The sequence below is a fragment of the Lissotriton helveticus genome, chromosome 3_1, assembly GCF_964261635.1.
Source record: "Lissotriton helveticus chromosome 3_1, aLisHel1.1, whole genome shotgun sequence".
Classification (NCBI taxonomy): domain Eukaryota; kingdom Metazoa; phylum Chordata; class Amphibia; order Caudata; family Salamandridae; genus Lissotriton; species Lissotriton helveticus.
Window position 1 is genome coordinate 461789757 of NC_136061.1, and position 26435 is coordinate 461816191.

At 49.0% G+C, this 26435-nt stretch overlaps 1 protein-coding gene across 5 annotated transcripts in view; it reads left to right on the top strand.

Annotated features, from left to right (window-relative positions):
• Positions 1–26435, top strand: part of PIKFYVE (phosphoinositide kinase, FYVE-type zinc finger containing) — a 2266845-nt gene that overhangs the window by 2177136 nt on the left and 63274 nt on the right. The window lies entirely within an intron of this gene.

Below are 26435 nucleotides of genomic sequence, written 5' to 3' on the forward strand. Positions count from 1 at the left end.
GCAAATACAACCTCTCTGGGTCGGGTACAAAGAGGGCCACGGGGTCCTGCTCTAATTAGGCGACCTAGAGGTAGGGGAAAAAATGATTAATAGAGAGCGAGTCAAGTCATATCTTAATTATGTGACTGTATAATCAGAGGATATAGAGTGACTTCAGTGAATGCTCTCCACACTGTGAGGGGTGAGGGGGGGCGTGTAGGGAAACCGATCATACCGGAAACTGGGTGGAATTTCCCTTCATAATCGGTCTAGTAATGGCATGATTATTAACTCTCATTGGAGGAACCAGAGTGCAAATAAAACACTAATCTGAGGTATGTAGCCGAATCTTGCAAAGTGACACCCATTCCTAGGAGAATAGCAGGAAGGTTCTTACCCTAAGGGAGAGTAACACGGGCCTCGCAGCATGCTCCCGTGAGGCCAGCGCTGTCTGGTGGATGAACCTGTAGGGTATATAAGGGAGGGATTGATTTGTATGTTACACATCAAGGAGAGGTATGTTAGTGCCTGGTGGTGGAGGCTAGTTACACAAGTGGACCTCCAGGGTATAAGACAGTCGCCCCTGTAAAGATTCAAGAAGTTGGAGGAGGGACGACCACTCTGTCCGCATTATGTGTATGAAGGTCAGGGGGGCCCCAGGACGGAGCCCAGTATGTAAGGTCGGCACCAACGCGACACTCCATGCCTGCAAGCCTAGAGCATCGCTCGAGCCGGCGCCGTGATACTGCGGGTCACCACGATGATCACAGCCTTCAAAATGTGGGTTAAATAAAGTAAGTTTAGTCGGGGGCAGAGGGGCACTCCCCACACTCCGCTAGACTACTGGCCGTACATTAAAGAGGTGGCTTGGGTCAATGGTGGGACTGGGAACAGTCTCCGTAGCCGCCAGCACCATAGGGCTGCAAGGATGGTGAAGTGCATCAGGTAGATGAGGCACTATAACGAGTGGGCGCGAGTCCAATTCGGGGCTGGGAGCAGCTCCCGTCACTGTCAGTGGAACTGGGCTGCAAAAATTGTGACGAGCCTCAGGGGGTCAGAGGATGGAGACAAGGCTTACCTTAATACAGGCGCTGGAACGGCGGGACACCTACCCCTCACGCTCGCGGCACCTGGTCAGGGTGCGGAGCAGCTGGTAATGGATCCCGGAGGGGTCCGCCTTTAAGTAGGTTAATTAGTGATCCGCCAAGGCGCCATCGGTAACGTCGCGCCTGTCGCGCGTCATGCGCATGCGTGTAAGCAGTGCGGTAACTGGACCTACATCCGGATAATGATGGAAAGGCATAGCGGCCATGTTGGAGAGGTCGCTGGTGCCGTGAATGAGGTCTGCTAAGGTTGGCGGTAAACCGGATGGCTATTAATCACAGAGTCCCATTCAGGTATTTTAGTGGGAAAAACTTACTGATAAACTAGCGCGCGGGGCGAGTATTATTGGGGGGGGGGGAAGGGGTGGGGTGTTAGGTTGAGGCAGTGGTGATAAAATTGGGGAGGGCGGAGTACCGTACAGCTGTTGGAGAGAGGGGGCTATCACCAGTTTAAAGTCCCGGGAAAGTCAAAGGAAGCCCTTCTTTTGGCCGGATTGTTATGGGCTCGTCTAAGGGATGACAAGGGTCGGTCAGGTGCTTAGGGGCCGTAAGGTTGGGATCCCTCATTCATGAGTCATCAACAATATTACATGCCATTAACCCTCTGTAGTTGGAAGACCTGTGCCGAGTTAGGATGGGGGTGATTCATAGGATAGCTAGGTACATGGGCTAGCTAGGGAATGTTAACTGGAGACGATAGCCCAGGTAATTGCAACGTAGAGCCCTATGACATGCCTACTAACCCTCTGTAGGATCATTCATGAGTCATCAACAATATTACATGCCATTAACCCTCTGTAGTTGGAAGGCCTGTGCCGAGTTAGGATGGGGGAGATTCATAGGATAGCTGGGTACATGGGCTAGCCAGGGAATGTTAACTGGAGACGATAGCCCAAGGGATTGCAACGTAAAGCCCTATGACATGCCATTGGCCCTCTGTAGTGGGAAGATCTGTGCCGAGCTAGGAGGTGTGTGATTATAACTAGGTACAGGGGCTGGCTAGGGGAACTCATCGGGAGACTGTAGCCCAGGGAATAGCATCATTGAGCCCTACTGTATCAAGCTGAAGGTGCAGTACCCATCTCTGTTCAAGCCTGAACAGTGCCTGTTTGGTCATGGCTGGTTGGGACTCGAGCACTAACCATTGGATGCTGTCTGCAGAGTGCTTGTGTAATTGGTAGTGTGCATACAATCTCGTGTGGGTCTTGGAGCACCGTATGTTGCTTTTGTGCTCCGTTATTCTAAGCTTCACCTGTCTCATGGTCATCCCTACATAAAATTTGTCGCAAGGACAAATGAGGAGGTAGATACATTTGGTACTGAGGCAATTTGTGTGTCTGTTGAGTTTCCACGTGAAGGAATCAGTAAGCTTGATTTCTTTACATTGTCTGGACTGGGGACATACCGCACAGCCCCCCACACGGGTAGTGTCCAACAACAGGTGGGAGTTGCCACAGTGTCCGTTGCCCACCACCAGGTTGTCTCTTAGGGCGTGTATGTATCAGGGAATCTTTTAGGTTGGCTGTACGTTTAAAGGCAAACCTTGGTTTGGGTAACTCAGTGCCCCCTAAGTTAAGAATGCCCCAGTGCTTGTTCACAGTTTTCTTAATGAAGTTGGAGTTTCTGGTGAAGCTTGTGACGCAAGTTATTAGGTCATCACGCTCCTTTTGATGTACTTCAAGGAGGGCCTCCCTATGGTTGTTGAGGGCTCTCTTGCTGGAGTCACGTATCAGTTTAGTGGGGTATCCTCTATCTTGCAGTTTGTGTTGGAGGGTATTAGCTTCTTGCCTATAGTCATCCCTAGAGGAGCAATTTCTACGTACCCTCAGGAATTGGCCAAAGGGAAGATTTTCGCGTAGTGCTCTGGGGTGGTGACTATTGAACAAGAGAAGATTGTTTCTGTCCGTGTCTTTGCGGAACAGGGTAGTGCTCAGACCGGCTGGGCCCAGCCGTATCGTGAGGTCAAGGAAGGGCAAGGCTGTCTCAGACATGGAGCCTGTAAATTTCAGATAAGGGTTCTGTTGGTTGATCCAAGTGCAAAATTGAGTGCAGCTATCGCGGTCACCCTTCCATAGTATCAGAATGTCGTCAATGTAACGACGCCATACTGTCAGATGTTGTCTGAAGGTGTTGGATTCTGGGTAGATAAACTGGTTCTCAAAGGTTGCCATGTAAATACAGGCAATGCTAGGAGCAAAAGTAGAACCCATTGAGGTACCCCTGATTTGATGGTACATCTGTGATCCGTATTGGAAAAAGTTTTCCGTTAGGGCAATACTCGCACATGCCATGATGAATGGTATTGGAGTAGGTGAGGACCATTCCTCCTGCATAAGGGCAGATTCTACGGCTTCTAGTGTGGCTGCTTGGGGAATATTAGTATATAAAGCTTCCACATCAAGCGTGAGGAGGAGGTCCACTTCTTCTCTACCATCGATGGAGTCTATGAGGCGTAGGACATCCCTTGTATCCTGCAGGAAGGAGGGTATTTTCTTTACAATGGGCTGGAGGAATACGTCACAGAACTTGGACAATGGTTCCAATAAGGAGCCGATTCCCGAGACGATGGATCTCCCTGGGACTGGACTGATACCTTTATGGATCTTAGGCAAGGTATAGAAATAAGGGACCACTGGGTCCGTCGCCAGGAGGAACTCTGCTTCATGTTTCGAGATCCAGCCGTTGGTCTCGCCTTCAATGATCAGGCTGGAAATGTCCGTGGTCAACCTACTGGTCGGATCTGCCGGAAGGGGTCTGTAATGGGTGGTGTTGGCTAATTGGCGCTTACACTCTGTGTCGTAGTCAGTGGCGTCTTGTATGACAGTTGCTCCCCCTTTGTCGGCTTGTTTAATGACGATGGAGGTGTCATTACCCAGTGATAAGACTGCCTGTTTTTCAGCTCTGCTCAGGTTGTTATGACTACTGGTATGTGGTTTATTCTCCAAGGACCTTAATACAGCCCTCTCAAATGTCAACACCTCTGGGGGGACCATCCCATCCGTTGGGGTGAAAGTGGAGGGATTGCGTAGCCCTGTATCAGTCTTCTCCGTTGCTGGTTGATCTCGGAAGTAAGCCCTGAGGCGTACTTTGCGAAAGAGCTGTTTTATCTCACACATTTCTGTGAAGTTTTCCGGGGTAGGGGTAGGAACAAAGCCTAAACCCTTCTCAATGATAGCCATTTCAGTGGAAGTGAGTACTCTCCTAGAGAGGTTGACTATTAGGCTCTCCTCCCCCTCGTTGTACTCCTGGTTTCCATCGGGGCAGATGTCGATGGCTGGTCTTGCCACTGTACCCCTCTTGCGCCGCCCCGCAAAAAAAAAAAAAAAAAAGGTCTAGGTATGCCAACACCTACCTGGTTTTCTTCGGATTATTGAGCCCCGAACATTCCACGTTACCCTCTGCTTGCATCATGTGCACTCACTGCAACAAAATACACAGTATACATAGCAGGTGACCTGTATGCATCAAACATTCACCAGCCTTGTATTCTGATAATTAAGAGTGAATCTCCGAACAACACCCCAACAAATCCCCCCACCCACCCCAGCATCCCAATTACGCTGAGGAAACCCACATATCTGAAAAACCAACCCAAACCCCCCACCCAACCCATAGCAAGCAGCTAATCTGCTCACTGTAGTCAACTGCACTTAATAACTGTGCAGGGAACACCCTAAAGGAGGACACCAGTCGCCCATTTACCCCCTTGATGTAATAAGGGGGGGTCAGAGCACACTCGATACTCTCTCTGTAATAAAGCCTACTTTCATGGAACCCAAATCATGATACCTCAAAGGCCCCCAGACAGGTCTAGGTACATTGCGCCACCCACCCGAACACCAAAGCAACCATATCAGGAACATATACAATCCATCAGATCAAGACAACTATCAACTCCCGCTTGCATGGCATACGGTCTAATGCGTAATCCAACGTAAAACAGCCATTAATGGCATAGACCACTCCCACAGCACATAGTTCACCATAGTGTCCAACTCAGACAAATAATAACGATAGCATTACATCACAACCCCATTCTCTAGCCAATGAGTCATCAAGTTAGCGCGTCTATCATAAACGAGGGTGACAAAAGGTCGCCCTTCTGGTGAGGTAACAGGGACCCCCTGAAAAGAGATAAATTCCCTGGGTCAGGGTTAAGCAAACATATGCAAGGGTAAAGGCCCAGGCCAAAAAATACACATAGTCTGACAAAAACAGGAAAAAGGACACACCATAAGGAGAAAAGGGACTCAAGAAAAAATTATTATATGATAAAGTAGAAAGTTTAATTACATTAATAAAAAATTGATATGCACATATTCATTGATACATATGATTTAAAAAATATAATGAGAGGATAAAAAATGATTTTCATAAAACAAGCTGTTAAAAAGGTCGCCCTTCACCACTACAATACCGGTTCAGTCTGGACAGTCGTTCAATCCGTCAGTCTTCATTATCCGCCTCATCACTATCCGCCCTCGCTGTCTCTCTTCGTTAAAGCTGCTTGATGAAGTGCATAGCGTCTTTTCGAGTCGTGAACAATCTGGTCTTTCCATCATGCTGGATTCGGAGACGGGCTGGGTAGAGCATGGCATATTGTATCTTCAGCGCTTGTAAACGCTTTTTAGCTGGTTGAAACTCACGCCTCGCCGGTTGCACCGCCGTCGTGAAGTCTGGGAATAGTTGCACCTCCACGCCCTGGTATTTAGTGGTGCCCATCTCCCTCGCCATCCAAAGTGCAGCCTCACAATCTCGATAATTAAGGAGCCTGGCGATTATCGGTCGCCCCTGGAACAGGTTGCGGCGCTAAGGATCTATACGCCCGTTCAACCACCAACATGTTGGAGAAATTCTCTGCGCAAACAAAGTTTTGAGCATATTCTCAATATATAGCTCCATCCTCCCAACATTGGTGGACTCTGGTACTCCAAGAACACGCAGATTATTACGTCTGGACCTAGCCTCCAAGTCCTCGTTCTTCGCATTTATTACAGATAGTAGCCTCTCCATCTGCGCACAGGATTTAGCAGTGCTGTACACTTTGTCTTCCGCGTTGGAGATGTGTTGCTCCGCCTCCGCTAAGCGTACTCCATGCTTATCCAGCTTGGATGCCATGTTGTCCATGCGGAGGTTAAGGCTGTCAATTTTGCCATCAATGGTTTGTAAGCTGTGTTGCATGGTCAGCAACATTCGCTCCAGCTTACTGGTGCCACCAACCTCCATGTTGGTCTCTGTGTTTGATGTTGCCTGCGGCGTTTTTTGTTTGAGGCGTTTCGATTCAAAGGAGATCTTTGGTTGTACGTGCTTATCCGGTTTTCCCATCACGGTGATGAAGTTACACAGCTCTCCGCTATATTGTAGGCACAAATATATTATTTAGACCTGGGCAGTAATATCCCAATGCCAATGACGCAGGGATTTGAGGATCAGCACCTTTAGATTGTTTGCAGCAAAGAGTAATAACCTCCTGATACGTCTCGCAGTCACTCCCAGCCTACATTACCTCCGGACGTAAGCCACCTGTAATGTCTATGAAAAGCGCTGCCCAGGAGAGAATAGCTGAAATGGCAAAAAAGAGCACTAGCGTGCCCCGTAGTTAGCCTGTTCAAAACAGGCACTGTAATGCGGAGGCAAGCGTGTGAGGATCCACTTCAGGAGCAGGTAATATGCAGGCACAGCAGCCACCCCCGGAGCAGCCTCAGTCCCTTCCCGCTGCGCGTGCTCTAAAATGACGGGCACCGAGAGTGCCGTACTTCTCCGCAGGGATCGCAGCGGGAGCACACCCGCCGGCGCAGCATGGAAAGGGGGCTAATATTATTTCCGACACTCCAGCACTCACCGGTAGCGTCTGCTCAGGCAAACAGGGAACAGGAGCTCTTCTCGCATGCAACCCCCACTCACGGCCTCAGAGCACTCAGCGCCAAGACCTAGACGCACGCTCTCCTCACCGGCAAGGCTTCGTAGCGATGTTATTGCACAATACCTCGTACGCTTCAGGGCCTGCCGCTCGTGTAACATTGGAAGTGATGCAGCAGGCCCCTTCATGCAGCCACAGAGATCACGGGGCCCAGGTCGCCATCCTCTACAGGTAACGCGAGGCAGCGCTGACAGGCAGAGTAGAGCGCGTAGAGGTCACCAAGACATGTCACAAGGATATCTACTTGCTGCCCATGGCTAGAGGAATCGGGGCCATCACAACACACCACAAGATGACACAGAGAGATGAAGGATATTTGTAGGATTTTGGCTCTGACCAGCAGAGCTGCACTAATGTGTGGCCATCTTGCTTCGGGCTCTCTAGCGCCCCCCCCCCCCCCAGGACACCTCTTTTTCTATGTTGGTAAAGAGGGCAGCTGAGGTCCTCAGACTGGACCTGCCCTTGGTGCAGGTCAGGACTAATCTCTTGATTGAGGTGCCTGAACCTGGGGCTTCCACTTCGAACCCCTGTTGCCCTTTAATGAGGCACTTATTAATGTCCTTCTAGGAACTTGGTACAAACCTAGCACAGGGGCTCCTGTGAATACGACGATTGCATGCAACCGTCGCCTTCCTCAGAGTAACCCAAAGTTCCTCAGCCAACACCCCACCACAGAGACTTTGGTGGTGCAGGCCTCTACATCAGACCGGCATCCCAAGGCGTATTCCCTTCCACCCCGCCGGATAGGGAATCCAAGAGGATGGATTCACTTGGGATGATGTTTTCTTCCTCCAGACTTGCATTGTGGTTGGTGAATACTGCATGCTTATTGGGCCGTTTCTCCTATTCCCTTTAGTAGATGGTTGTGCAAGTCCTACCGCAAGTCCCGGAGGAGGCCTGGCCTGTGCTCTACCAAGCTGTCAAAGAAGGGGATGCAGCAAAATTCGTATTATGGTGTGGGTTAGATAGGACCGATTCGCTCGGCAGATTCACTTGGGAAGGTGTTTTCTTCCTCCAGACTTGCATTGTGGTTGGTGAATACTGCATGCTTATTGGGCCGTTTCTCCTATTCCCTTTGGGAGATGGTTGTGCAAAACCCGGAGGAGGCCTGGCCTGTGCTCTACCAAGCAGTCAAAGAAGGGAGGGATGCAGCAAAATTCGTATTATGGTGTGGGTTAGATAGGACCGATTCTCTGGGCAGATTCATTTCAACAACAGTGGCCCTGAGACGCCACACCTGGCTTCGTACCACTGTATTTTCGGGCGATGTCCAAGCTAATTTAATGGACATGCCCTACGATGGAACCCACCTTTTTGGGGAAAAGAAAACTAGGCCCTGGTCAAGTTCAAGGAATTTTGTACTACGGCTAGACCCTTAGACCTTTCCTCAAGTCCCCTTGGCTAGTCTTTCTTTTGCCTCTTTTGTGGTAACGAAAGGGTTTCCAGCTGCATCAGCCCTACCCCAGCCACCGTCCTGCACAGACTTCCAAGTTGTGCATGGATGTGAACACGATGCATTCCGATCTCGGAATGGAGGCCAGAAGTCGTCTACCACACTGCCCCCAGCAGCCACGGCCTCCAAGCACTCCTAGGCTGACTCAGCAGGACCACACTATTCCAGTTGGTGGGAGTATTCGTCATTTTCTCCCCCACTGGTGCTCCATAACATCGGACAAGTATGTCTTGCACGTCCAGGAGGGCTATTCTCTACCTTTCTTTTTTTCCCTTTTATTATTCTTCCAAGTCAGGAACGGCTGATAGAGGATCATTTAAAGTTGCTCCAAGAGGAAGTTACGGCTCTTCTGCCAAGGGAGCTATAGAAAGGGTCCCAAGTTTCAGAAGTAGGGAGTGGCTGTTATTCCCACTACTTTGATTCCAAAGAACAAGGGGCTAAGACCATTTTAGATCTTCGGACCATCAATCTCTTCCTCAAAAAGGAGAAATTCAAAATGCTCACTCTGGCTCAGGTTTCGTCTTCCCTGGACCAGGAAGACTGGATGGCAGCGTTGGACCTGCAGGATGCATATTTTTCACCTGCGGCTCAAGGTAGGCAGCGAATACTTTGTTTACTGAGCTACCCTTCGGCCTTAACAGTGCTCTTCGGGTGTTCACCAAGGTGGTGGTGGTGGTCGCAGCTCATCTGCATAGGTTAGGGGTGTCGGTCTTCCCCTACCTCGATGACTGGCTGTTGAAGGCGTCCTCATCCAGGCAGTCATCTCCCACCTTCAGACTACAGCGAACCTCCGGGACTTTTATAGAGAACTCCAGCACATGCAGTTGTCACACCTGACTCATTCTCAGATGCTCCATTTCATCTGAGCTTTTCTTGACACAGTGCAGTTTCGGGCTCATCCTCCCGAGTAGCGAGTCCAGTATATTCAGGCTATTATTCCGATATATCAGCCTCTGTCCTGGATTTCGGTGAGACTGACTCTGAGGTTGTTGGGCCTCATGGCCACCTGCATCCTAATTTGTAAGACACGCAAGATGGTGTATGCGGGCTCTGCAGTGGGACTTGAAGTTCCAATGGGCACAGCATTTGGTAAATCGCACCGACATGGTTCAGATCTCGGAAGGTACTGCGAAAGATCTGCAGTGGTGGTTGATGAACTGCGATTGGTTCAGCGGCAGACCCCTCTCCCTTCCCCAGCCAGATCTCACAGTTGTGACAGATGCATCACTTCTGGGATGGTGCGGCCATCTGGGAAAGGTGGAGATCAAGGGACACTGGTCTCCGGCAGAGTCGGAGCTCCAGATAAATATGTTGGAGCTCCAAGCGATTCGACAGTGGTACCTGAAGTTCCAGTGGGCGCAGTATCAGTGGAATATATCCAACTATGTCCAGATCTCAAAGGGAACTGCACAACACCTGCAGTGGTGGCTAACGAACTAAGCTTCGGTCAGAGGCTGATCCCTCTCCCTTCCCCAACCAGACCTCGCTGTAGTGACAGATGCGTCACTCCTGAGATGGGGCAGCCATTTGGGGGAAGCGGAGATCACTGGCGGCTGGTCTCCGGTGGAGTCCGGGATCCATATCAACCTGCTGGAGCTCCAGGTGGTCCGCCTGGCACTGAAAGCTTTTCTTCTATCTCTCAAAGGGAAGGTGGTGGTGTTTTTCACGGACACCACCACCACTCTATCCTGCAACAAACAGGATAGAGTGAGGTTGTGGACCCTTTGCCAAGAGGCCCTGCATCTCTGGATGTGGCTAGAACCCTAGTGGTTCAACACCTGGCAGGTTCTCTGAAAAGCAGGGCGGACTAACTCAGCTTGCTAGCTGATTATGAGTGGCGTCTCCAGTCAGAGGTGGCTCAAGGTCTCTTTTAGCAGTGGGGAGAACCATGGTTAGATTTGTTCACCTCCGAAGAGAACGCACAGTGTCCGCAGTACTGCACGCTGGAGGCTCCAAGGTGGCTATCACTCGGCAACACCTTTTGTTGCGAATGGAGCTCAGGCCTGTTGTACGCTTTTCTGCCCATACCACTCCTACCCAGGGTTTTGAAGAAGATATGGAGTGACCGGGCCCATGTTATTCTTGCGGCTCCGACTGGACAAGGAGAGTCTTGTGCCTAGAGCTTCTGAATATGAGTATCAATCCTCTAATCAGGCTGTGCCTTCGGGAGGATCTTTTGTCGCAGCAGCAGGGGAGGGTTCTCCACCCGAACCTGTCAACTCTATGCCTCTATGGGTGAAGATCGAGCGGCAACAGTTGATAGCCTTTGACCTTCCTCCGGAAGTCTAATATGTTATTCTGGCAGCCAGGCAGCCCTCCTCTAAAACGGTAAGCCTGCTGCTGGCAGAAATTTATAATATACTGTACAGAAAAGTTCATTGACCCTCTTTCTGCTTCTCTTTCTACTGTCCTTTTATTCATTCTAACTCATGGGAACTCTCAAGGGTTACCTTTTTGCTCTGTCTGCTTTTTGCGGTTGCCGGACAAGCCCTCTCTCTTCAAGTCTCCTATTGTAAGTAGATTTTTAAAAGGGTTGGCTCACTTGTTTCCACCCCCCGCCCTTTGTCATGCTGCTGTGGGACCTTAATTTGGTCCTCACTTACCTGATGTGTGCTCCATTGAGCCTTTGCACAATTGTCCCCTCTAGTTTTTGACCATCAAAACAGCCTTCTTAGTAGCGATTACATCGATGTAATTAGCTCGCCCCCTTATTGTATGTCTTTTCTGGACAAGGTGGTGCTTAGCACCAGGGTATCCTTTTTGTCAAAGGTTGTGACCCAATTCCATCTGGGTCAGTCTATCACTTCCCACTGTCCCACCTCCTTTGCTCCTCCGCATCCCTCCAAGCGCCTCCACCGACTGGAACCAAAAAGCATTGTCGTTCTACCTTAACCACACAAAAGAGTTTGTGGTGGAGGACCAGCTCTTTTGGGGATACGTGGGAGCAAAAAAGGGAAGGGCAGTGTAGAATAGGACCATCTTTTGCTTGGTCGTTCTCTGCATCAAGATTTGTTATGCGTTGGCAAAGAAGCAGCCCCCTGAGGGATTGAGAGCCCATTCCACAAGAGGAAAGGCTGCGACTACAGCCTTGGTTCGGGGTGTCCCAGTCCAAGACATCAGTCAGGCAGCGACATGGGCATCTTTGCACACGTTCGCAAAACATTACTGCTTCGATGGGCAAGTATGCAAGCATGGATATTTTGCCCGTTCAGTCCTGGAAGACTTTTAAGTCTAGGATGCGAGTCCGCAACCCACCGCTGGGATAGTATGGTTCGGGTATCTTATTGAAAGGTATCAGATGAACAAGCTACTTACCTTCTGTAACGTATTATCTGGTAGAGACTCTATCTAGCTGCAGATTCCTTACAGCCCCATCCATGTCTCCCCGCTTTGCGGACTGATATTGTAGGGCTAGGGTAGTTCCCCTTTTCAGGGCCCTAGTTTTGCACATGATTAAGTCAGTTATTTCATGGCCCTGCGCTTCTGGCGTGGAAAATTTGAAAAGTACTTACGTCCGCACCTGGGTGGCGCTTATGTAGACACCACAACGTCATAACCAACGCTACCGACTTCGTTATGGCGTGCCGAATTGAGCCAGCTGACGTCGCGTACAACGGGTATTGTTCTGCAAAAGTTTCCAGATTCAGCCTTGTGCCTGGGAAATTCAAAGGTAAAGAATCTGCAGCTAGATAGTCTATACCAGGTAATGCGTTATTATTATTATTATTTATTTTTGTAGAGCGCGTAGTCACCCGGAGGTATCCCAGCGCTAAAAAATCTTATCTCCTGAGTACAGTGGACCAAGGGAGGGGGAGAGGGAAGGAGGGACAAGGAAGAGGACAGGGAGGGCGGAACAAGGAACAAGATACGGGCCAGGAGTGATTCACTGTGGGAAGAGGTGGGTTTTGAGCTGTTTCCTAAACCGGAGGTATTGAGGTTCGAGACGCAGGACTCGAGGGAGAGCGTTCCAAAGTCGTGCGGTCTGGACTGAGAAACGCCTTCCTCCCGATCGAGCTCTCTTGAATTTGGGGGCCACAATGAGGTTTTCGGTGTCAGAACGGAGAGGTCTTGAGGATTTGTAAGGGGCGATGAATTTCTTGAGAGCAGGGGGGCCTTGATTTTGTCGTAGTTTGTGGGCCAGACACAGGGCCTTGAATTTGACCCGCTCTCTTATGGGGAGCCAGTGGAGGAGTTTTAAGGCCGGTTTGGCCGACGCTCTGGCAGGGGTATTCGTGAGGATACGGGCCGCGGTATTCTGAATTCTTTGAAGTTTATTCAGGGTCATCTCTGGGGCGCCCAAGTATATCACGTTGCTGTAGTCAAGCCTCGAGATTATTAGGCCTTGAATAAGCAACTTTTGGGAGTTGGGGGGCAGGATGGGCAGGACTTTCCTCAATGACTTCAAAAGTCCAAAGCAGGTCCCGGCCACTTTCTTTGCCTGCACGTTGAACGAGAGGTCGGTGTCAAGCCACACTCCCAGGCTCTTTACTTCCTCTCTGGGTTCTGGAGGAGGGCCCAGACAGGCTGGCCAGATGTTTGGGGACAGTGTGAGTCCTTTTGGGCCCAGGAGCAGAACCTCCGTTTTTGACCCATTTAATTTTAGGGCAGAGGTGTTCATCCAGTGATGGACCTCCACAAGGCAATTAAATAGATCTGCTGGTTGTTGTTTGGGGTGGGATAGTGACACAACCAGTTGTGTGTCGTCAGCGTAACTGACGACACTCACTCCGAATGGAATGATGACCTCCTCCAATGTGGACATATAGATATTAAATAAAGTGGGGCTCAGGGAGGAGCCCTGAGGCACGCCACATTGGAGGGGAATTTCGGAGGAGCGGGCGTTGTTCTCCCAGATTTGGTAGGTCCTTTGAGCCAGGAAAGATGTAAGCCAGGCTAAGGCGGAGCCCTCTACACCGGCTCCCTTGAGTCTTTTGATAAGGAGTCGGTGGTCGACGGTGTCGAAGGCCGCGCTTAGGTCGAGGAGGATCACTGCCACTGATCCTCCTCCGTCCAGTAGCGTTCTGGCCTCTTCAACCGCTGCTAGGAGGGCGATGTCTGTGCCCTGCCCTGGGCGAAAGCCCGTCTGGGAGCTTTTTAGTATGTTATTGCCCTCCAGGAACTGGGAAAGTTTTCTATTCACCAGTTTTTCAACAATCTTGCTGATTCCTGGGAGTAGGGAGATGGGTCTATAGTTTGCCAGGTTTTCGGGGTCGAGGGAGGTTTTTTTTAACAGAGCTTTCACGACCGCCGCCTTCCAGCTTGGGGGTACGACTCCCTTTTGGAGTGAGGTGTTAATCAGGTGAGTCACGGGGGGGATGATCGTGGAGGCTACCTTTTTGAGAATTCGGAGTGGGGCGGGATCCTTAGGAGAGCCGCTTTTTATGGATGTTAACGTGTCTTCTACTTCTTCAGTCGTGACTTGGCCCCATGAAGAAAGATGGCAGGGTGTTGACGGTTGCGGGAGATCGTGTTCCTCACCCGGAATCGCGGAGGGAATAGCCTCGAGGATTTTTAGGATTTTCCCGTGAAAGAAATCCGCCAATTGTTGGCATTTGGTCTGGTCAGCTGTAGGGTCAGTGGAATGTTTAGGTCCGGGTGCTGGGGTTTTCAGAAGGTCTTTTAGGATAGCATAGGATTCCTTGCTGGAGCATACTGCTTTCTCTATTCGCTCCTGAAAAAACACGATTTTGGTTTTACGGATGGTGGTTTTATAATTAAGGAGAGAAGCAGAATAGATCTCTTTATTTGTTTCTGATTTGACTTTCCTCCAGGATCGTTCCGTTCTCTTTCACTCTTGCCGCAGGGCTTTAAGCTCTGGTGTGTACCATGGAGCCGAGGCTACTCTTTTGGGGTGTTTGAGAGAGGAGGTTTTAGGGATGAGTGCATCAAGAGAGGAGGTGATCCATTCAGTGACCTGCTCGTCAGCCATAGCTGGATCGCTGGAGAGCTCGGGAGTGGACTCTGCTAGAACGACGGCCCATTCCTCAGGTGCAAGTTTGTGCCACCGTCTGTCAGTGGTCTGAATTTTAGGGGTTTGAGGGTTGGTGAGGGGTGTTTCCCAAGAGATTGGGACAAGAAAGTGGTCTGTCCAAGGGAGGATCAGGGGAGGCTTAGTAGTGATGGCTGTGGCATTGGTGAGGACGGGATCCAATAAGTGTCCCTTCTCATGAGTGGGTTCATTGTTTACCAGTCGGATATTGAGTGACGACAGGTCTTGGAGAAGGTCAACGGCTATCCGATCTGTAGGGTCTTTCAAATGTAAGTTAAGATCGCCTAAAATGAGAAAATTGCTGACAGAGGATGCTAGTTGTGCGACTGATTCAATAAGGGCGTTAAGGAATTTTCCCGGGGGGCCCGGGGGGCGGTAGATCAGTAAGCCCGACAGGGAGTGGGCTGGGGAGAATTGAATGGAGAATTGGCAGCTTTCGCAGTCCTCGATTTGAGCATCAGTGGTTCTACAGGTGAGATGATCCTTAAAAATTATGGCTACCCCCCCTCCCCTCCCTTTGGGTCTATGAAGTGCTTGACAGAAGTACCCTGGAGGCAGGGCCACGACGATGTCCGAGTCGGTGCTGTCTGATAACCACGTTTCCGTAAGAAAGAGCAAATCAAAGTCATGGTCTAGAATTAGCAAGTTTGTTTCAATTGCATGTTTAGGGAGGGAACGGCAGTTAAGAAGGCCAATCTTAAGTCCGGGTTTTGTAGATGCGGTAGGGGGTGGAGCGCAGCGCATACAGTAGTAGAAAGGTTTACCTTCGGTATGCGTATGGTAACAGGCCAAGATTGTTCTCGGTTGAAGTGCGCGGAGCATGTCTCCAGTGTTTCCGGCAGCATTTCTGGGCCTGGGTCCGTCTGGGCCCGGACGGGCCCAGACGGGCTAGCCTTTGGCGCGCCCGCTGCGCCCGTCCGCTGCGCGTACGGGTGTTGCACATATTTAAGCACAGATTGGGTGTGGCCTCAAGAAGTGGGCGTGGCCTGACTGCAGGCTCGCTCGCTGCTGTCGGGAATGGCGTTTTTCTATCCCGTGGCGGTGTTGAAATCGACTGCCAGGGAGTCAAGAGGTAAGAGTAAGTGCCCAAACCGCTATGCAGGTGAGGGGAAGTGCGCAGTTTTAAAATCACAATGACACACAATTTTTAAGAAAATACACGTTTTTTAAAGTAAAACCTCCCGGCTGAGCCTCAGGAGTACAGATGAAATGAGGGCGGGAAAGCGGCGCTTTAAGTAGTCTTGGGGGGGCGTGGCCTCAAGAAGTGGGCGTGGCCTGACTGCAGGCTCGCTCGCTGCTGTCGGGAATGGCGTTTTTCTATCCCGTGGCGGTGTTGAAATCGACTGCCAGGGAGTCAAGAGGTAAGAGTAAGTGCCCAAACCGCTATGCAGGTGAGGGGAAGTGCGCAGTTTTAAAATCACAATGACACACAATTTTTAAGAAAATACACGTTTTTTAAAGTAAAACCTCCCGGCTGAGCCTCAGGAGTACAGATGAAATGAGGGCGGGAAAGCGGCGCTTTAAGTAGTCTTGGGGGGCGTGGCCTCAAGAAGTGGGCGTGGCCTGACTGCAGGCTCGCTCGCTGCTGTCGGGAATGGCGTTTTTCTATCCCGTGGCGGTGTTGAAATCGACTGCCAGGGAGTCAAGAGGTAAGAGTAAGTGCCCAAACCGCTATGCAGGTGAGGGGAAGTGCGCAGTTTTAAAATCACAATGACACACAATTTTTAAGAAAATACACGTTTTTTAAAGTAAAACCTCCCGGCTGAGCCTCAGGAGTACAGATGAAATGAGGGCGGGAAAGCGGCGCTTTAAGTAGTCTTGGGGGGCGTGGCCTCAAGAAGTGGGCGTGGCCTGACTGCAGGCTCGCTCGCTGCTGTCGGGAATGGCGTTTTTCTATCCCGTGGCGGTGTTGAAATCGACTGCCAGGGAGTCAAGAGGTAAGAGTAAGTGCCCAAACCGCTATGCAGGTGAGGGGAAGTGCGCAGTTTTAAAATCACAATGACACACAATTTTTAAGAAAATACACGTTTTTTAAAGTAAAACCTCCCGGCTGAGCCTCAGGAGTACAGATGAAATGAGGGCGGGAAAGCGGCGCTTTAAGTAGTCTTGGGGGGGCGTGGCCTCAAGAAGTGGGCGTGGCCTGACTGCAGGCTCGCTCGCTGCTGTTGGGAATGGCGTTTTTCTATCCCGTGGCGGTGTTGAAATCGACTGCCAGGGAGTCAAGAGGTAAGAGTAAGTGCCCAAACCGCTATGCAGGTGAGGGGAAGTGCGCAGTTTTAAAATCACAATGACACACAATTTTTAAGAAAATACACGTTTTTTAAAGTAAAACCTGCCGGCTGAGCCTCAGGAGTACAGATGAAATGAGGGCGGGAAAGCGGCGCTTTAAGTAGTCTTGGGGGGCGTGGCCTCAAGAAGTGGGCGTGGCCTGACTGCAGGCTCGCTCGCTGCTGTCGGGAATGGCGTTTTTCTATCCCGTGGCGGTGTTGAAATCGACTGCCAGGGAGTCAAGAGGTAAGAGTAAGTGCCCAAACCGCTATGCAGGTGAGGGGAAGTGCGCAGTTTTAAAATCACAATGACACACAATTTTTAAGAAAATACACGTTTTTTAAAGTAAAACCTGCCGGCTGAGCCTCAGGAGTACAGATGAAATGAGGGCGGGAAAGCGGCGCTTTAAGTAGTCTTGGGGGGCGTGGCCTCAAGAAGTGGGCGTGGCCTGACTGCAGGCTCGCTCGCTGCTGTCGGGAATGGCGTTTTTCTATCCCGTGGCGGTGTTGAAATCGACTGCCAGGGAGTCAAGAGGTAAGAGTAAGTGCCCAAACCGCTATGCAGGTGAGGGGAAGTGCGCAGTTTTAAAATCACAATGACACACAATTTTTAAGAAAATACACGTTTTTTAAAGTAAAACCTCCCGGCTGAGCCTCAGGAGTACAGATGAAATGAGGGCGGAAAAGCGGCGCTTTAAGTAGTCTTGGGGGGCGTGGCCTCAAGAAGTGGGCGTGGCCTGACTGCAGGCTCGCTCGCTGCTGTCGGGAATGGCGTTTTTCTATCCCGTGGCGGTGTTGAAATCGACTGCCAGGGAGTCAAGAGGTAAGAGTAAGTGCCCAAACCGCTATGCAGGTGAGGGAAAGTGTGCAGTTTTTAAAATCACAATGACACACAATTTTTAAGAAAATACACGTTTTTTAAAGTAAAACCTCCCGGCTGAGCCTCAGGAGTACAGATGAAATGAGGGCGGGAAAGCGGCGCTTTAAGTAGTCTTGGGGGGCGTGGCCTCAAGAAGTGGGCGTGGCCTGACTGCAGGCTCGCTCGCTGCTGTTGGGAATGGCGTTTTTCTATCCCGTGGCGGTGTTGAAATCGACTGCCAGGGAGTCAAGAGGTAAGAGTAAGTGCCCAAACCGCTATGCAGGTGAGGGGAAGTGCGCAGTTTTAAAATCACAATGACACACAATTTTTAAGAAAATACACGTTTTTTAAAGTAAAACCTCCCGGCTGAGCCTCAGGAGTACAGATGAAATGAGGGCGGGAAAGCGGCGCTTTAAGTAGTCTTGGGGGGCGTGGCCTCAAGAAGTGGGCGTGGCCTGACTGCAGGCTCGCTCGCTGCTGTCGGGAATGGCGTTTTTCTATCCCGTGGCGGTGTTGAAATCGACTGCCAGGGAGTCAAGAGGTAAGAGTAAGTGCCCAAACCGCTATGCAGGTGAGGGGAAGTGCGCAGTTTTAAAATCACAATGACACACAATTTTTAAGAAAATACACGTTTTTTAAAGTAAAACCTCCCGGCTGAGCCTCAGGAGTACAGATGAAATGAGGGCGGAAAAGCGGCGCTTTAAGTAGTCTTGGGGGGCGTGGCCTCAAGAAGTGGGCGTGGCCTGACTGCAGGCTCGCTCGCTGCTGTCGGGAATGGCGTTTTTCTATCCCGTGGCGGTGTTGAAATCGACTGCCAGGGAGTCAAGAGGTAAGAGTAAGTGCCCAAACCGCTATGCAGGTGAGGGAAAGTGTGCAGTTTTTAAAATCACAATGACACAAAATTTTTAAGAAAATACACGTTTTTTAAAGTAAAAATACACGTTTTTTAAAGTAAAACCTCCCGGCTGAGCCTCAGGAGTACCGAACTTAAGTAACTTGTTCATCAATGGTCTCATGCAGAAACTCCAGTCTTTAGATGTAATTGCGTTGCTGAAGAAGCACAAAGTTATATGGACATAGACAACCTTACCAATAGAAATCTTTTTAGAATATAAAACATTAGCCACCAGGACCCATCAGTTCAGAAGATCAAAAGGTGGGCTGTTGATCTACGTCTGTCAAACTAAAAGCCACTATCGATCAGTTAGCATTTGAGGAGACCTGGCTTTCTGGTCAGTAGTGCAAGATCACAGCAATCATTTCTACTGATAAACATTTACATAAGCCCAAATTCCTGAGTGAAAAGAACCAAATATAACCACCTCACACAAATTCTGTGTGACTTTATCAATGATCATCCTAACAAAGCTTGCTTACAGGGGACTTTAATACAAATCTTTTTCAGGGTCTTCCAGAAAATTACAAGGATTCTTATTCATGAAGAGATCAACATATCATGGAGCAGCTTAAACCCAGCTTGGCGAATATATGGTTCTGCAACTTCGCAACATGGGTTACTCAATATTGATTGGGCGTTTTTCGCACGATAAGACGCCAAATGGACCTAGATGGAATGGGCAAATTCTCGGACGGAGAGTGATGTTTGTCCACAGATGATCATCCTGTCATCCAACTTACCACACTATGGTGCGGCAAGGCCGATAATTAGTGGTGTATACACGGAGAACCTACTAAGTCTTAAATGGACAAATTTGTGCATAAAACACCATAATGATCGCAAGTAGGACATTTGTAGGTGCAAACATTTCTAACAGTGTTTCCCCAATCACAGAGTGGGCAATCTTCACTGAGTACCTGCTTATAACATTTTCTCAATTTAGACATCAAAGTAATACCCATAATTACACTATCATCATAGGTACAGTTGAGGACCTTCAGAAAAAACAAAACTCAGCCTGAGACAAGTCCGGATGTCTCCAGGGATTAGGTGGGCACTTATTTTCAAGCAAGCTCAGAGAGCCTATAGGCAGGCACTATTCTCAGAGAAGCACAAACACTCAGAATCCTTCTTGTTAACAATGCTTCAAGTCGGCAAGAATTCTAACCCTAGGGGTTTTTGCTCCCTAGTAAATAAGCAAATAAATGCCCAAAGAAGCCAGGACTGTGCAAATATTTCAAAAGTCGAATGAGCATCTTTTTCAACTATCCATTTTGAAGAAGTCAGCCTTGCAGCCAGCAGAAAATTAATGGTAATTTCAACTGGGACTGGATCCTTGTGTCAAGAGCTGGCTTTCCCAATAATCATTGTCCCTGAAGAAGAAGACAGTTACGAATCACATCAGAACAATAGCAATTAATAAACAATGAAGTCTCCCTCCACCATTGGGACCAACTGGGTTATGCCAACACTGATCAGGCCGCCTTCATATCTTGAATAATGTGCACCATAACTAAAGGTAGATCGGATGGTGCTCCAGGGCCCAACGGGCTGCCATAGTCATTGTACAAGCAAGGCATTCCGTTCTGGGCAGACAATTTCACAACACTATTTGATTTCTGTCAGACGAACTCACAGATACCAGAAGCATGGCAAGGTGTCATAATACACCGAACTTTTAAAGGAGGCATAAGATCGGCTCCAAAAAATTACAGGCTGACAGCCCTCCTCGATAATGTTGTCAAATGTTACGCCAGTCTGCTGCTGGAAGAGCTAACATCATGGGTGGAACAAGACTGATTAATCCCTTGTAATCAAACTGAGTTAGTGGCTAAATCTGAGACTTAATCCAACCTCACGGTCATATCAGTCCTGATTGATAAAACAATTACCTCAAAAATCTTCACGATACTGCTGCTTCGTTGCTCTTTAAGGCGGCGTTTGATTGAGTGCCAGAGGCTTTCTGTGGGCTAAGCTACAGAGATGGGAGATACTTCGACCCTTTTTAGAGTCCATAATACAGCTCTACTCAGACACATGGATCCGTATTAAATTGGGTGAGGGAGCCCATATCTCTAAGAAAATAATGAAATCACAAGGAGTAAAACATGGGTGAATATTGGACCCCATTCTTTTTAATGTATTTATTGCAGCTCTATTGCAGTCCCTCTAAGTAATCAGTAGTCATTCTCCAGAAATAGGCGGCTCCCTGATCAGTAACCGTTTATATGCTAACGATTTGTCCTGTTTAGTTACACAGGGTAGGCATTCAACGACTTCTATACCAGTTGTGTACTTGTACAACAGCCAACCAACTGTAGGTTGTAAACTAATGCGGTAAAATAGAGACCAAAAAACATCAAGGAGGAGGATGGTCCCAAAGCAGCAAAAGCATCACAATGGAACAATCCTTTAAATACTTAGGGGTTCATCTAGATTCTAGATGCTCCTTTGTGAAACACCAACAAGAGGTCAGAGCAAAAGCCCTAATGCTGCAGCTAATGCTGTCAAAACTGGTGAAGCACCTACTGGGACCATGATTGAATCCGTTAATAGCAGTCATGAGGGCAAAAATTCTTCCCTCACTAACATATGGTTAGGAACACATCACAGCTTGTTGAATAATCTTGTTGTTAAGATCAATAAACAAGTATTTTGATTACCAAAATCCTTCTCCCCTGCACAGGTCAGACTTGAATTTGGCCTTTCAGACCAACGGGCGGCAGAGGCTGGTGCCTATCTTACCTTGTTCAATAAGTTACGGAGGGCCAGGGTTAGCAGACTGGAAGCATTGCTGTGGTCCGAAATTAGCCATAGCCAGCCAGGCCAAACTCATCATCAGTACCTGGAACTCTGTCTACAGCTTCTGGAAATAAAGAAACCTCTGGGACAGTAACCAACGTATCTGAAAGAAACACGTAGTGATAGATTCCTTACCTTCGAATTACCCCCAGGCGCCATCACCTCCCCCACTGGCGCACCATCTCATTAGACAGGAGGGTTCTGCATATTGTCCAAAGGGGCTACTCCCTCCCCTTTCAGACTACCCCTCCATCCATGCCACCTCAGTACCACCGCATGTCGGGGGATCATCTGCAACTTCTACAAGAGGAACTAGCAAATGCCGTAACATGCTACATGGTAACAATGTGCTAAAACTGGCACGCTGCACTACCGTACCCGTATTTTACTTCTTCTTTGCATCTCCAATTAAAATTGCAGGTATGCAAGTTTCTATTTTAATTCCTTTTAAATGATGTAAAACTGTGATATTTAACACACAATAACTCGACGTTGTGCAGTTTTTATAGAGAAATAATCTGCGCGTCCCAGTAGGTCATTAACTGAAATGGTAATGTAGCATGTTATCAATTACCTAAAACACGTCGATTTTTTCATGTGTTATGTGGTTCCATTCGCACAAACTTAGTCATGTCTATTTGTACCTGCTATTTTATATTGTAAAAGGTTTACATAACCATAAACAATAAAGTTATGATTATTATTATTATGTATTGGGTCACCCTATGGACCTCTCACCAAGATCATGGAAACTGCCATTGCAACTTGCATGTCTTGATGCAGAGAAAACCAAAGAATCAACATGGCACACATCCCTGTGTGCCATGCCTGCCACCACTGCATGTGGTATAGGTAAGTCACAGCCCTAAGGCAATACCCATTTGAGGGCATATCTGCAAGAGTGGATATGTCCTGGTGATATCCAAGTTCACCCCTCGATATTACCCGTGCACGGGGAAGCCCTAACAGCTACATGGGCTGGACAGCTGTCATTATGAGTTCTCCAGGTTCATATTGGCTTCACTGTACGCCAAAGTGTTTGGTACCAACCACCTTGTCTTAATACACTGATGCCAGTGCTGGATTTATTGATCAATGCACACAAGTGGCACCTTAGAGGTGCCCCTGAAAACCTACAGACTACTTGTGTGTTGACTGACTGGTCTCCACCAGCTTGCTACCACTAGACATGGGTGAGAGCTCAGAGGCCAGGACAAAAACGTGCTCTTGGCAGAGGTGTTCCCACGTCGGCCAAGCAGGAACTGTCTTCCAGGTTGAGAAGCAACAAAGTCCATTCTGCCTTTGAAATGCGACCCAGGCCTCTCCAGCTAGTGGAAGATAGCAACCCCCCTGTCTTGTCCGCACTTTTTGGCAGGAGGACAAGTGGAAAAATTAGTTTGATTAGGAGGTGTGCCCACACCCTGCCAGCACTACTACTAAGGTGGGGTAGCTGATGTGGACCCCACTTTTTAGAATTCTCTGAGGCTCAGGGTTATACCCATTTTCCACAAGAAGTGGTCATACAGAAGGTGTAGTCACCCTAAAGGTAGGTAGCCCATTGGCTATTATCCGGTACTCCTCTTAATGCCCCTAAATTGAGTATTTAGGTGGCACCACTTGACCCTGAACATCTGATTTGACTGACCTAAAGAAGAAAAGGACAAAGAAGAGCTGCTGAACTCAAGAACTGAGTGCACGCTGTAGACTGGTGCAAAACCCTGCCTGCCGCTTTAAGACTAGACTGTCGAGGTGAACTGTCATATTCTTCCGCTGTGTGGCCTCTAAGAGCCCCAACCTGAGCTGTGCAGCACCAATCCCCAGGGTGCCAGACGCCCTGCCACAAAGACCGACAGTCAGAGTCCAGTCGTGACTCCAACTGTCCAGGAAGCAAGCATCCATCAAGGTAAGTCAGCACCCCTGAGACCCACTCCATGAGTGGCCCAGCAGTCCTGAAATTGAATCTTCAAGTTGTTTGCCCCTGACGGCGAGGAGCACCTTTACACATCGATCCCAGACGATCTACCTGTTCTGCACCCAGCCCGCCCAGTCTGGGTAATCACAAACTGGCTGTGCTCCCTTTTCCGTAAGCCTCTTACGACCTCAGCCCCTGTTTGGGAGCCTTTGGATTTAACCACAAGTACTCTTTTGCAGCCTGTATCCAGGTGTTCCCCGTAGCACACCAGCTACCAACCCCACAAGCACCCTGCTCCCAGCAGAATCCATGCCGATATCAACAAACTTCTGGTAGTGCTTTGAACCTTGGACCGTTATCACTCTGCACTCCATAGGGGAACACTACTGTACCTTCTTATATTGCATTTTAAATTTTCCTTCCTGTAGAAGCCTGGCTTAGTATATGGTGCACACTTATTTAAGTGAAGCACCTTGCACTAATCCAGACAACCCTTATGGTGAATTTAGTGGTCTTAGACAACCATAGAAAGCTCTCTGAGCGGTAGCTGTGGAGAGCAGCCAGAAGCAGTGTTAAGCAGCTTGTTTTACCAGACCTAATCATAAAACTTAGGTTAAGCAGAAAAGAACCACACAGTATAGTTATACAAATATGTTGATTTATTATATACCCTCTCTCGAACACATTGGAATATCTCCTACCCAGAGATATAATTGCAAATACACAGAATACTTCAATTGTAAGCAAGTAAGTAGCACAAAAACACAGTGGTCTCCTGGGGAAGGTGCAACCATATACTAAAGAAGTGGAATGCAAACCTACGACCAAATTCAGGACTTGGACCAGAAGACTCAGAAGAGCTTGGACATAAGGACCCACCCGGGGTAAGTACCCAGGAACCCCATGGAGGCTGTGTGCAGAGCGGAAATAAAGCCACATACTCAATGCAAGTCAATGGGAAAGTTGCTGTTGCAGTTTTCAAGAAGAAAGACCCTTCCCAGTGGACCCTGTAGAAACCCTGTGAAAGACCGAAGGTTGGAGTCTCACTCCAACTGTTTAGAACCCAGGAAGCAGGATATCTACATCAGGTAAGCCGGGTGCATAGGTGCGAAGTGACGTCAGAAACTGCCGTAGACCACAAAGGAGGACTTCTGTAAAGATCCAGCTGGTGAAGACTGTGCAAGAGTCCAGTGGAATCCAAGGGTTGATTCTTGAAGAGAAGAACCTGTAAGCAGTGGGCACGGATTCTATGTTGCTCGGAGATGACCAGGAGGCACGGAAGAGCAATGCCCACTGATGTCAGGTGATGCTGGAGTGATGATGGTGACCTTGTTATTACAGCTGTGAGGACCAGGCATCGTTGTGGAAGACCAGTAGCTATTCACAAGCTGACCCACGTCGGACATTGAGAACCAACAAGCCTTGGCAGCAGCAACAGACGTGGCAAATGAAAAAAGGTGCAACGTTGGGACCAGCAAGATCCAAGAGACTCACCAATTGTAGGAGATTCCGAGCAGGCCCCAAGCAAGCAGGGGATCCCACTGAAGCCAAAGAAGACCCTCAAGAGAACCCACAGGCCGAAGGCACAGGAGTCGCAAGAGGATCCTGAGCAGCTCACCAAAGATGCAGGCCCACAGTGCAGAGGATGCGGTGAGGGCAAAGATCTTGGCAGGAAGAGATGCTGGACTCTATTGTAGCCCAAAGATCTCTGGAGTACAGAGCCAACAAGCATTGGCACCAGCAAATAGACTTGATGCACAGGGGTCTATTCCAGCAGTTCCGACTAGGGATACTGGCCTGAAACTAGCTGAGCGGACAGGTCAGGCCTCGAGGGTGTTGCAGAAAGAACCACCACCTGCTTTGCTGAGCTTTTCTGAGTCTGTGGGATGTCAGGAGCAGCAGACTGGTCAGCTTAGTTGCGTTGCCTGCAGATGCAGGGGAGTGACTCGTTCACTCCAAGGAGGATTCCTTTGGGTGTCTTTGATAACCCCAGACCTGGAGAGGTAGCTGGATGCAGCACAGGCACAGACAACGAGGAAGACCAGGAACAGCTGTAGCCTTCCTTGGCTGCTGTAGCCTTCCCAGGCTGAGTCTAGCGAAGTCCATAATGCCCAGGCAGTTGAAGTTGAAGGAGTTTCTGGTTTGAATCTTGTCCCACGTTGCATCTGAAGAGCCACCTAAAGGTAAGCCCTTAACTACCCTAGAGAAAGGGTTGGAACGATTATGGGGTCCCTCCCAGAGTAAGGGTTTTACAGAGGGGAGAATACTTCCATGTCCTTTGTCCAGTTTTGCTCCCTGAACTGGCTGAAACTGGAGTATGCTAGGAGGGCACCAAATGTTCCCTTCAAAGCAGTCTGCTGGTGCTGGCAAGTCTAAGTCCCGTCTGGGAGGTGGTCACACCTCCCTGTGGCAGGAAACCTATTGTTCTACCTTCCCCTGTTCGAGATTAGCTCAGTAGCAGGAGGGCAGAATCGTGTCTGTGGTCGGCAGCAGCACTAGCTTGCTGGCAGACCCTGTAAGGCTGTTACCGCAAGCACTGGGGATTTCCCAGAGGAGCCCTCTGGTGTATGGAATCATACCCCATCAGCATTTTCTGTGTTGGGGTATGATTCCAACATGTTTGATACCAAACATGCCCATGTTCAGCACAGCTAATATATAGTTAGACATTGAGTAGTGACTCATGATCACTATATGTATGAAAATGGCTGGCCGCATTTACAATGCCTGGAGAATTGACTCCGAGGTATGTAGGGGCTGTCCTGCTCAAGCAGGGCACCTTCACACTTTTTACCTAGCACCCTGCCTTCATGATTGAAAGGTCTACCTTAGTGGTAACTTATAGGTTTTAAGTGAAGTGACTTCAGATATAAGAAAACATATAGCTTTCGTAACTGGTTCTGGCATCAGCTTACACTGACTTCCTAGGCAGGCCTGTAGTCAAAGTTTGAGTGGTCTCTCGAGGGTGGCACAATACATGCTGCAGCCTATGGGAGACCCCTGGTGTACCTATGCCCTGGCTACCTTAGTACTATATACTAGGGGCTAAGAAGGGTACACCAGTAGCCAATTGGAAAGGTACCAAAGTACTTACCACTGTCAAATTTAGGGAGAAAGTGTCTGCGGTCTTGATTAGCATGATCCCAGTCAGACTAGTCCTAAAACAGAATAACACCAGCAAAAAGTGGGGAAAACCATAAAGCAGATCCTACCATCTTACACTTCCATAGGAAAGCATTGTGCGTTAAGGCAC